The sequence below is a fragment of the Capsicum annuum genome, chromosome 12, assembly GCF_002878395.1.
Source record: "Capsicum annuum cultivar UCD-10X-F1 chromosome 12, UCD10Xv1.1, whole genome shotgun sequence".
Lineage (NCBI taxonomy): Eukaryota > Viridiplantae > Streptophyta > Magnoliopsida > Solanales > Solanaceae > Capsicum > Capsicum annuum.
Window position 1 is genome coordinate 185,931,648 of NC_061122.1, and position 8,037 is coordinate 185,939,684.

Consider the following 8,037-nt stretch of genomic DNA (forward strand, 5'->3'; position numbering starts at 1 on the left):
CAACGGTCTATGAAGCAGAAATAACAATCATGGAGTCAGATCGAGTAAAGTACGAATCAACATTTCTTTTTTACTGATGATCTTTCTTTGAGTGAAGTCAATAGGTACTAAATGCAGCAACGATTCTATGATAATATCAAAGAGCCCAGGATTCATCCCCAATAGGGGAAAAGAGCTAAGTTATTCTATCTTTTAACTTTGACGACATTGAAATTGATGTTATATTATTAAACAATATTGGATTTCTTTAAAACCTTAATGGACAATATTGGGTTCCTATAGAACATTAAATAAATAAATTTGATAACATAGGTTCTTGTGGAACCTTAATCAACAATATTGGGTTCCTGTAGAACCTTAATCAACAATATTGGATTCTTGTAGAACCTTATTAAACAATATTGGGTTCCTGTAGGACCTTATTAAACAATTTTGAGTTCCTTTAGAACCTTAATTGAATAATATGGGGCTTCTATAGAACCTCCAACGATATTGGGTTCACGTAGAACTTTATAAAACAATATTGGTTTCCCATAAAGGACCTTAATTGAACAATATTTGGTTCTTGCAACCTTACGTTTTTCATGTCCTAAATTGTATTCATATTCCTCATTTCAAACCACTCTAATCCTATCCATTTGAGCTATCATTATTCAAATCCTACCTTTTGTTCTTATACCTCTCGGCTCACTATTATCTCAAGTCTCGTTCACTTCTATTTCATCGACCCATGACATTATTGTTTATGCCCGTCCTTTATCATTAACAATCTTTAGGAATATTATTCGTTCCTAAATCAAGAACTACACACGACCTAATTCTCGTAAGATTAGAGATATGTAGGTAACTTAAAACAAAAATCTCAGCTGCATTATTTTTAAAACAACTCTCTTGTTGCTTCTATTCTAACGAACAGTTTTCTCGGTCGGATAAAATTGGCTACTACGTCAACTTTCGTTGCTTGACAATTCTTTAATCATTCTCAAGCAATGAAGGGGTAGCTATTGGCACTCAATTTTGACCCCCTGATACTCCTCTTAGGCTGCTATTTTATTAAAATTATTGTTGTGTTTAATTTTTAGCCAATTTTTATTCCAATTGATATAAATTTTAGCCAAAATTGAATATCAATTTGGGTCCCTACTTAAATCCCAATTGACCTATTTATTTAAATGCTCTAATCTTAATCGTTGATCAAAGTTGATCCAACGACTGAGATCAATCTCTATCTCTTTCCATTTTAAAGGACAATAAAACCCTAATCCTATTCCAACAAAAAATCAGCCGCACCCCTTTCTCTCTCTACATCCTCTCTCTATACCTTTTTTTTATCCATCAATGGCTGCCGCCCCCGGCCTACCTCCAAGGATGAGAAACCCGATGTCGTCCTTTCCCCATTAACCGCTTCCCTCCATTCACTTTTCTCTGCCTCTCACCGACCAACACACCCAGACCAACGACCAACACTGCCCTTCTCTCTTTTCTCCTCTTTCTCTGCCAACTCTCTCCCATCGGCACCAATTCATGTCCCTTCATAATGACAAACCCGTGGTCACCTCTACTGCACAATAACCATACAGCCGGTGGGACCCCATCACTGCCTTAAACCAGCCGCCTCCGCCCATCGATAAACCCCTTCGATGAAGCCACCAACCGATCCAGCCACCTACGATGCGCCACTACTTCTATCGAAGATGGACAATAGCTGCCTTCTTTCCCTCTTCTTTTTAGCTGATGATTTCATATTTGCCTCACCGAGGGTGATGGCCGGTGAGGCACTGACTAACAATCTGTTCGAAAATGTTTGATTGTCTTAGGAATTATTACAGGTTCTCCCTTATTTATTTTTATTGATGTTAATCTTATCTTACTTCTGTGATTGATTAAGCTTGGTTGATGTTTTGATCGGATTTTTGGGGATTTGAATTTATTAACGTGTTTAGATCTTTATATTAAAAGCCTTAATTTTTTCGAACTGTGATTGAAAATAATTTTGCATGAAGTTGCAAATTGCCCATAATTTGTCGAATTCATTAATCTTTGTCATTCGTCCTAATTTTGGGTATGCTGGTGATTATTGTTACTGTTGTTTACTTAAAGTTCATAATAAGTGTAATTGTTGTTAAGTGATACTTACATCATTTTAAATTATCTGGTTTCTGTATAAATGACTTGGCAATACAATTTTCATTCCTCTATGATTTGAATAATTAATCCTCATATTTTACAATTTCATTGACTAAATATCTTTTTTCATTTTTGGTTTGACTGATTGTACTAAATGGTTGTAATTGGTTCCCACACTTCTGAAAAGATTTTGCTAAACTAGTATTCTCCTCCTTTTTTGGCTAATTACCTTAATTTGTGAGCATGTTAGAAAGGAGATTTGGATTGATTGATATTTTCCCTTCCTTTTATTTATTTTGACTGATTATATTATTAAGTGTGATCTTTATATTTAAGGAAAGTTTTGTTGATTTATTACATCAAATATTCTCTCTGTTGATTGATATCTCTCTTTCTTTATATGCTTGGACTGATTTTAAATTACTTGACTGATATAAGTGTGTTATTTATATTTATAAAAAATATCATTGATTAATTACATTAAATATTCTCTTTTCCTTTTATGATTTATTTCTCCACTATATAAACACCCCTTCCCCATTCTCAAAAGGGGGACATCATCAGACTCTCTCCTCTCTTTTACGCTTTTGATCTCTACACTCTTTATACTATCTATATTCTCTAGACTAAAAAGAGTTTAAACATTAATCTCTTACTTCAATTTTGAATTCACATTCTCAAGTTTACTTGCGGTGATCCATGCTTTAGTTTAGTACCATTTGAAAGTTTTGCTATTACTGTTTATCGTCGAATATAGGTAAGTTTTCTATCGATGAATTTTCATAATTACTTGATGACTCTAACTATCTAGTATTCGTGTTTCTTTTTGCTATGCCGTCATTTCATCGCTTCTGTATTTGAAACCGCATTGTGTGTGAACCATATTATGGTGTCCTAGTCTTGCTCTTTGTAACGTCCTAAGTCTGTACCCCTTATGCAACACGATGCTCATGATCTTAAAGGACCACAAGCTAATCCATGATTGGTACCTACTGTAACAACTGAATAATAATATTGTAAATATGCAAAATTAGGTGGAAATTGCCATAATGTTAATACTGTAAATAATACTAGATATGGTATCATAATACTAAAACTGAACATTAATACTGAAAATTGAACAACTGTCTGAACTATACTCTAGTTTGGAAAGCCTCTAAACTGTCTGAACTGTGGAGTTGATGGGACAAGTCCCCAACTAACTCTGACTACTGAAAGTAAACTGAAATGCTGAAATAAATAATCATGTCCTCAAATTATGGGGACTCACCACTAACTCTGTATGCTGAGAATCTAAACTAGTAAGGTTGCTCTGGAGCCCGTGCATTTGAACCTATGATATAAGACATCATAGTGCAAGAGAAAAACATGCGTCAGTACTTTGAATGTACTAGTATGCTTAGTGAGGTAGGCTGAAAGTCATGGGTTCTTATGTATGAACAATAATAACTTAATAACATGAGTATGACTGAATGAGAGTACATGCATAAATACGTAGATTGTAATTGAAATAATGGTAACACTGGATGCTAAATTTGACTACTGATAAATTGAAATCTGAGTATTCTGAGATTGAATTATTGATAAATGAATGACTGTATCTGATAGTCCTGAATCTGTGGAACTATATTGAGTTTTAAATTGAGCTGAGTTACTATATCTGACAGTCCTAAATCTATAGAACTGAACTGAATTCTATACTGAGACTGAATCTAAAACTAAGACTGTGGGAGGTAATCATCTAACCGACATGTCTCTTTCTTAATTGATTGGGGTCCAACCTGTAACCCCAGTTGGAAGGGTGTAAATACTGTTCTACGGGTAAGGACAAGCTGTGAGTTAGCCTTCTTTGAAAGGAAGCTCTTTCGTCAACCCTCACTGGTAGGAAAACTCAAATGAGATATATCAACCCTAGTCTCGTAGGGAGATATCTCAACCTATGTTGGCTACGTAGTTCTGGAATGCAAGGATTACTTCTAAGGATTTCACCCTCTACTGGCAGGTGAGTCCCCATCCTTGGGTTCACTTGGTGCCGAATCCTACTTCCAACTGAATAAATGCTGGACTAAATTCTAGACTGTACTAGGCTTGACTGAATTGTTTACTGATCGTGTTGTATAACTGAATTGAGCTGATTTTATTGAACTGAACTAGACTAATTCTGAGTTCTCTGAGTACTGAACTGATTACTAACTGAATTATGTAAACTGAGTTTACTGAGTTCTGAACTGAATTAAGCTAGGAATTTTATGGGGTCTTATAATATCTCTCCCTTGGGAACATTCGTCCTCGAATGAGACTGACTGAACTGATAGTACTAGTAGGCTAAATCTACTTATTGTACATAAATATCTGGGACATGACTATAGGACTGATTTTACAGATAGACTGAATTACCACACTAAACATGCATATATGATGCATGAGTACATAACTGAGCTGATTCATGAGTGCAACACTAGGATTTCTGATAAGCTGAGTTTCTCATACTAAACATGCAAATCTGATGCATGGACATATGACTGAACTGACTCATGAACATATGACTTATTATTTAATGGTAATTGATATCAAGTTTATAACTGAAATCTGAACATGAAACTGAACGAGTTCAAGGAAAACTATTACTTAAACTGAAAAATACTGATGAACTCAAGATCATTTTTGGAGTACGCATGAACGGGATGTAATACCCCGAAAAATTTTTCGTTGAAATTTTGTAAGTAAACGTGTTGAGTTCTATCTTCTAGAATGAATTATAAATTTTTCGTGTGAAATATCTTAGATTATGACCCATATTGTGTAGAGTATCGAATAAGATTTCCAATGATTTATGGATCATCCAAAATGAACACCCGAGCGAGGAGTTATGAACATTCCGATTGAACAGTGAATAGTAGTGAACAGTAAAACGTGCAGGAAAAAGTACTGAGGCCTGGCGTATTTTTGCTCCAACTTTAAATGATCGTAACTCCTTGTAAATAATGATCTGGGTGATCTAATATATATTAACGGAAATATCTACGAGTCCTATTTCCAATGAAATTGGTTTCATCCAATTTGTCTATCGGAGCAAAAGGTTATGGTCGATCTACTTCAGCCTATCAAAATTGAATTTGAAGCATGAACCCATATCTTATGATGATTATTATGAAATCTTGATGTTTATGATTTTGAAAGATGAATTTACATATGTGGTGATATAAAGCATGAATCTTGAACAATATTTATCATGATTTTGATATTTGGGTTGTGAATCCCCATTAGAAATTATGTTTTTTTTTGAAAAAGTGTTTGTTATAAGCATGTTGATGTTAAATATTTGAGATATTTTGAATGATTTGAACTTTTGGTCTTAATAGAGTTGTTTTAAACTCGAGTGTGAAAGAAATCCACAACGTGGTTGATTTTGATTGATTGGAAGCATGATGGCTCCCGATGTATATTTATATATTACTGAAATTGTTTTGTTATGGATTGTCTTTGAAATGATCTGAGCTAAGTCCGGGAGAAATCTTTAGCACCGAGTGAGAGGTATAAAGCGACCTTACTTCCCTAGAACTAGATGCCCCCGTAGGAGTGAGCTTGAGGCTGATTTATATAGTAATCACTAGTTTGTGTGGATTTGATATCGATAGTCTTACTCCGATAGCAAGGATAGGACGGATCTCCCCAACGTGGGTTGTACGTTGGACTCCATGTAGATCACATGGTTTATGTCGGTTATAGGATCTCCCAGTGTGTGTGTGTTTCCTTGTGTCTATGGTGAATGGTGAAGTGATTTGAAAGTGGAATTGTGAAAGTTATTCTTTCAAAAAATTTAAATGATATTTAAATTATGAGAATTGATATTCTTGATGAACTGAAAGTGATTGACAAATTATATGATGACTCACATGTGTTATTGTACTTATTTCATCCTCTCATGATTATGATGATTTTCTTCAGGCTATGTGATTCTTTCATACATCCTGCATATTTCTTATAAATATATATGATGATGATGTTTATACAACTGCATACACCCCCTATACTCGGTTCCTTTCCATGGTACTGACCTACATCTTCGGATGTGGGCTGCATTTTCTCAGAATGTAGGTTCAGGTGCTCAGTTCTAGGTTCGATAGTGATTCTTTAAGCACGCTGTTCTACATCCTCTATTGTGGTGAGTCCTTATGTCTTGAGGACGTGATGTATGATGTTGGTTTCACAGAATTATTTACATTTAATAACTGAGTATGAGTCAGTTGGGGCATGTCTCAATGGCTCGCTGGTTTTATTGATTTTCTTAGAGGCTTGTCAGACTAGTATAGATGTTGGGAGTTGACTAATAAGTCGTATTTTGTTATCTTTTTGAAATTCTTTTATTCTTGAATGATGATTACTCTATTGATATTTGAGGGTTATTTATGGAAACCCCATTGATTTGTGTTGAACTGAGTGAAAATGGCTCAAAGGGTTAGCCTAGGGCTACTCGTAGCCTCAAGCACCATGTGACGCTTCGGGACCTATTTTTCGGGGCATTACATAGGAACATGAGAACATTACTGAGACTGGAATGTGGTGTATGAACTAAATATCGTGAACTGAACTGAACCCCTTGAATATGTGGCATACGACTGAGATTGAAACTTTAAGGGTCAACTTATAAGTACCTACTACTCCAAACTGGATTCATTACGTGAAGATAACTGGGAGGTTTAGGACATAAAAGCTCAGGTTTATAGTGCATCTCCCACTTGGGACATTAGATTCCTCGAATAGTGTTGAATTGGCTGAGATACCGAGGAAAATTGGGGCAATGCACAAGGCACCTACGAACTGAATCGTGGCTTAATTAATGAAATTTAATTAGAATAAACCAAATTAGAATTGAAATTATTTTCTTTCCATTTATTGATTCCTACTTCCCAACACCATATCAATCCGGTCCCTCTATTTTCCACGATAGTTTCAGCTTGTGTGACTAACCAGCCCACTTTTACCTTAAACTATAACAACCTATCTCAAAATCAACCCTAATTTCGGCCCAATAGACTCACAAGACCAACCCATTAAAACCCATACCCTTAAATCCATTAGCAGCTCACTTTCTCTTTTAATAGCCTCAAAACAACAGCCAAAAGTGGCCCAAACACCTAACCAAACCAGCCCAATTCCATGTTTTGACCCAGCCCAGTCCTATATGTCTTGTTCCCTAAGCATAATAGCAACATCATCAACAACCCTCAACCCAAATCCAATCGAACCCGACCCTACCATCTCTAAATCTACCCGAAATCAACCAGTTTGTAGCCCTCCTCATGCGTCTCATGCGAGAAAACCCTCGAGGCTTCGAAAATCCGATAAGTTGTCCCCCCTAACAGCTCAATCCCATGATTCTCGGGATAATAGGTATAATTTCGTACACATTTAGAGGATTTTCATTGGTTTAGGGGTGTATTTTGTTTGTTTCTTTTTATTGGTTTGCGATTTTCAATTCGTTGGGGGGAAGACTCCAAAACAGAGGTGTCACATGTGAAATTCATCAAGGGTTTTCCTCATTGAACCCTGATTTTTTTCGAAGTCTATAAAAGGCTCATTGATTGAGCTAAAGATGGGGCTTTTCTTTTCTTTTTTTGGGGGGCTTTTCTTTTCTTTTTTTTGGGGATTTTCTTTTCTTTTTTTGGGTTTTTCTTTTCTTTTTTAGGAAAAAATGAGGAAAATTTCTGAGGATCTTAGTTCGAAGTTTAGGTTGGAGACGAGGTTTTGAAAGAAAACAGATAGTAGTTTTATGTAGGATTTCTTTTCTGTTTTTGAGGAATCCTAGCCGATATTCAAAGTTTTGAGCGAGAGACGAGGATATCGATTTGTTTCAGGTTTTCAGAAGATAAAAGCTCCCTTTAACTGTAGAATCTATTCCCTCTTTGG